Source organism: Empidonax traillii, unplaced genomic scaffold (assembly GCF_003031625.1).
Source record: "Empidonax traillii isolate 1590-97213 ecotype Southwest subspecies unplaced genomic scaffold, ASM303162v1 scaffold1856:size61439, whole genome shotgun sequence".
NCBI lineage: Eukaryota > Metazoa > Chordata > Aves > Passeriformes > Tyrannidae > Empidonax > Empidonax traillii.
In genome coordinates, this window is record NW_020957049.1 from 41087 (window position 1) to 46009 (window position 4923).

The 4923-nt window shown below is 48.0% G+C and overlaps 1 long non-coding RNA gene across 1 annotated transcript in view; it reads right to left on the reverse strand.

Annotated features, from left to right (window-relative positions):
• Nucleotides 1-4923, reverse strand: part of LOC114071134 — a 17042-nt gene that overhangs the window by 4478 nt on the left and 7641 nt on the right. Inside the window, exon 2 of the long non-coding RNA XR_003574006.1 lies at nt 3040-3045. This is a non-coding gene — a long non-coding RNA (uncharacterized LOC114071134). The remainder of the gene's footprint in view (nt 1-3039; nt 3046-4923) is intronic.

Sequence of the window (4923 nt, forward strand, 5' to 3'; positions counted from 1 at the left end):
TTTTTTTTTTTTTTTTTTTTTTTTTTTTTTTTTTTTTTTTTTTTTTTTTTTTTTTTTTTTTTTTTTTTTTTTTTTTTTTTTTTTTTTTTTTTTTTTTTTTTTTTTTTTTTTTTTTTTTTTTTTTTTTTTTTTTTTTTTTTTTTTTTTTTTTTTTTTTTTTTTTTTTTTTTTTTTTTTTTTTTTTTCCTGCTAAATCTTGGCCTCCTAATTTTTTCCTCCTAAACCCTGGGTTCCTAATTTTTTTGCTTCTATTTTTTTTTTTCCTCCTAAATCTTGGCCTCCTAATTCTTGTTCCTAGATCTGCACTCGTAATTTTTGCTCCTAATTTTTGTTCCTAAATCTTGGCCTCCTAATTTTTCCTCCTAAACCCTGGACTCACAATTTCTGCTCCCAATTTTCACATCCAAGTCTTGGCCTCCTGATTTTTGCTCCTAACCACTGGGCTCAAAATTTCTGCTTCCAAGGCCTGGGCTTATAATTTTTGTTTCTGACTCCCAGACTTCTAAATTTTTTACTCCTAAACCCCGGGATCCAGGAATCCAGGGGCAGCCACTGCTTCTCCAGGCACCCCGTGCCAGTTTTCCCACCATTTCCCTCCCGTGGATTTACCAGGCGAGCACCCTGTGCCTGGCCATGACCCCTGACCCTGCTCATCCCTGGGGATGCTGCCCCTTCAGGCCCCAATTAATCCAGGGGGGATTTAATTGATCCCTCATTTCCCTCCCCCTGCTCCAGGTACGAGTGTTTTCCTAACCCTTCCCATTCATCCAGCCTTGTTTTTTCCAGAGTGGGGCTTTTTCCACCCCCCCATCTCCCTGTGCACAAACAGACAAGACAGCTTAGGAGCTCTTATCTGCAAAGGGGAAAAAAAATCATCTTAATCCCCATTTAATAACAGAATATCAGCAGGTAACATGTTCAATATGGCAAAAGAGCCCCAGCACCAGGTCAATAGGGGAGCTATAATTTTGAGCAATAAACAAAGCCTGCTTTTAATTACTTCTGTGAAATTGCTTGATCCACGCATGATTAAATATTCATTCTGTGTAACCAGACAGTTTCTTTGTATATAGATCCATATTAAATTTACTTGGCGGCCTGCCCACACAACACATCTCATAAATTCCTTTTAATGTGCTGCAGCTTTGAAGACGTTTTTCCCTCCCCTTCCCTCCTCCCCCCCCCACCTCTCAGCTCATTTGTATAAAGAGCTGATGTCGCTGCCTTACCTGGGCAGGATACACATGGAATGCTTTAGGAAGGGAAATGATGGAATCTGGGGGGGAGACACGGGGGGGGGGGAAAATCAACCTCCTGGATGGCTCGGGGATGGATCTGCCTTGGGGAAAAAGTGACTCCCAGCCCTTGTTTTTTCATGGCCTTGCCATTAAGTACTTTGGCAGCGTGTGCAGGAGGGAAAAATCTCCCTCCTTTTAAAGCAGAGCCAGGGCTGATGTAAATATTTATGTAATATTTTATTACGATCTGAATTTATTCCTGATTGAAAACATTTCCCAGTAACCTCCTGGAAAATCAAATTAATGTGTAATTGGAGGGTCTCGGTTTGGGGGTGTTTTGTTTGATTGGAGGGGTTTTTACCAGGAATGTGCTGGCCAGAGGTTGGCTTTGGGGTTTGAGGTAACCCCCATGGCTGGTGGATGTCCATGGATGAGCAGACCTTGCCTGGATTTAAAAACACGGGAAAAATAATACCTGCATCCTTGGGACATCCTGGGCCTTCCCAGCTCCACCCTTGCAAGCAAAATCTCCTGATTTTAGGGCCTCCTTTTATTGTCTTGAGGGCTCACTGATTGTCAGCAAACACCAGACCTGGGTCCCTCAGATGCAGCCCATGGTGGGGACACTTGGGGGTCTCATTGTCACCCACCCGTGGGGGCTCCAGTTCCCATCACCCCCTGGGGGTCCCTCCACCCACCCCTGTTTGCTTTCCCACCACCAACCTCTTTGCTGATACTGCAGATGGAATTAAAGAACCAGCAGGGTTTAAAATTCCAAATGTATTTGTTCCTGTCGTCGAGGCTCCATGGCTTTAATGAAAACTAATTCTGCAGAACATAATTACTCCCCGGGAAGGAAATCTCTCAGACAACCCACTCTGCACCGACACAACTCCACCCAACCCTGCCTCCAAACAGGAGCAGGGGGTTCAGAGCCCCCCTTGCCCAGGGGGTGGGGCTGGGGGTGTGCAGGGTCCCAGCAGGGAGCTGCTGCTCCCAGTCGGGTGGGATTTAGGAACAGTCCAGTTGGTGGCTGAACTCCCACGATTAATGACCCAGCCGGTGTTTCAGCCCACGGCTCGTTCCCCGTTATCTCCCGTGGCAGCAGCTTCTATCAAAGCCTTTCCCTGCTTTCCTCCCCTTTTCAGTCCTAATCTCACATTCAGGATTTTCCCGTCCAAACAAAAGGCTGTTTCATCTAGTGAGGACGCCACTAATGTTTGGGAAGCATTATTTTTATTGCGTGGAATAAAAAAAAAAAAAAAAAAAAAACACACAAAAAAAACCCAAAAAAACAACCCTCGTGAATTCCTTGGAGACCCAATACTTCAAGCTGGGGGAAGGGAGTGCTTTTAAATTTCAAATCAGGGAATCCAGGAGTCCTAACGAGGAGGACCCGGCACCAAACGACGAGGCAAGCCAATTAGCTGGCTTTAAAACGTTGTATTCATTAGGCTGAAAATAAAGCCAAACTTTTTAGAGATAATTGCATCTTTTAAATATCCTTGTTCTGGAGCCACGCTCGGCTCATAAATATGCATTATTGTATAATTCTGAAAAAAAACCCCACTACCATTAACGAGGCACGAAAAGGGCGTGAGGTGTTTGAATTTCTGACAAGAAATCAAACAAGAGAAGTAACAAAAATGAAGAGATTTGCCTTAAAAAGCCCAGCCTGGCACTTCCCTGTCCCTGATGTGCCTGAGCATCCCGGTGTGCCCAGGGCTGGATGTGGTGAGTCCTGGGAGCTGAGATCCTGAGGGGATGGGCTGTGCTGGATGGATCCAGCAGCTCCCAGGACCTGGATCTGCTCTGGGAATCACCTGTGGATTGAGGGCAGGGATTGCTGGGCTGGCAGCGTCGGCTCTTGGGGCATCACTGTGGGGATTCACCTGTCCTGTCCCCATCCCATCCCATCCCATCCCATCCCATCCCATCCCATCCCATCCCATCCCATCCCATCCCATCCCATCCCATCCCATCCCAGTGATGAGTCTGATGACCCCTGTTGTTTGCTCTAAATGTTGGATTGGAGGGGATGTTAAAACTCATCCCATCCCACCTCACCTCCCACCAGCCCAGCCTGCTCCAACCTGGCCTTGGACACTCCCAGGGATCCAGGGGCAGCCACAGCTTCTCTGCCCAACCTGTGCCAGGGCCTGCCCACCCTCCCAGCCAGCAATTCCCCATCCCTCCCTGCCCTCTGGCAGTGGGAAGCCATTCCCTGTGTCCTGTCCCTCCATCCCATATAAATTCCTGAGGATGGGTCTTTTCCAGTGCCTTTTGCTGCCCCAGAATGTTGTTTCTCTCTCTCCACTTTGCTGCAAAATGAAGGCTGAGAGGATTTATTTCGTTCCCAGACGAGACAGGAGTGAATCAATGCAGGGCTGATATTTCAGGCACATAAAGCACTGGCAGCAATAAATTCTCCTCCCGTTCTGAGTGGGAGCTGGAGGTTCAACCTGCCGAGGTGGCACCACGTGCCCAGGATCCACAGCACATTCCTGCTGTGTCTGGTCCCTCATTATTCCAGTAATAAGTTGTTGTTATGTGATAAAACAGGATAATTACCAGCCCCCTTTGGGAAGGCAGCCACGAGCAGCAATTGCAGAATATATAAAGGATTAAATGAATTTTCTGCCAGTTTGCTTTATTTTCCAATCTCTTCTGAGGTAAATTGGTTCCTGCAGCCCCTCCCATTTTTATTCTTTCTGGGCTTCGTTAAGAAAAGGAAACTTCAGGATTGAGCATCTTGTCTGGGGACCCCCAGATGCTGTGTGGGATGGGAATGTGCCATTCCCTGGGAGAAGGACAGTGCTCAGCAGCTCCAAGTGTTGTGTCCAACACCATTTTCAGCACCTGGATAAGTTTTTTCTCTTCTTTCTGCTGTTTTGGTGCCTCCAAAAGGGAGGGTTTCTGCTGAGAGCCTGGAGTCAGGCTGGGCTGGGGCAGGAGCAGAGGGAATGTGGGATGGCAGCACCTGGGACCACTCCCTAAATTCATACAACCATCAGATCTCAGAACCCTGGAGGGGTTTGGGTTGGAAAGGACCTTAAAGCTCATCCCATCCCACCCCCTGCCACGGGCAGGGACACCTTCCACCAGCCCAGGTTGCTCCAAGCCCCGTCCAACCTGGCCTGGGACACTCCCAGGGATCCAGGGGCAGCCACAGCTTCTCTGGGCAACCTGTGCCAGGGTCTGCCCACCCTCCCAGCCAGGAATTCCTTTCCAATGTCCCCCCTAACCCCCCTGAAAACGAGGCTGTGAAGTCCAGCAGCTCTTCCTGGGCTCTGTGCCGTGGGAAATGCAGGGCACTGGGGTTTAATAACCAATCCAGGCTGGATTTAAGCTGTGCTCCCTGGCACTGCAGCGATGATTCGCCAGCTCTGTCCTTACCCTGTGTGCAGTGGGATTTGCAGGAGCAGATACTCCTGCAGCAGAAAGCTGCTGGTTCCCTGCTCCTGTCAAACCCATCCTTAGCCTCTGTGCCTCGTGGGTCAGCACCGGGGCAGGACCCACCCCCTTCCCCTCCCCTGCAATGATTAACCCATCGATCAACAGCGCCTGTTTAATATCTCTCACTATAAACACTCGCTATTTGCAAGCCCAGCCAGATGGGCAGATAATTTAAAACAGGACTTCGAATCTATTTGAGTTTCTAGAAGCCTGACTTTAAAAAAAAAAA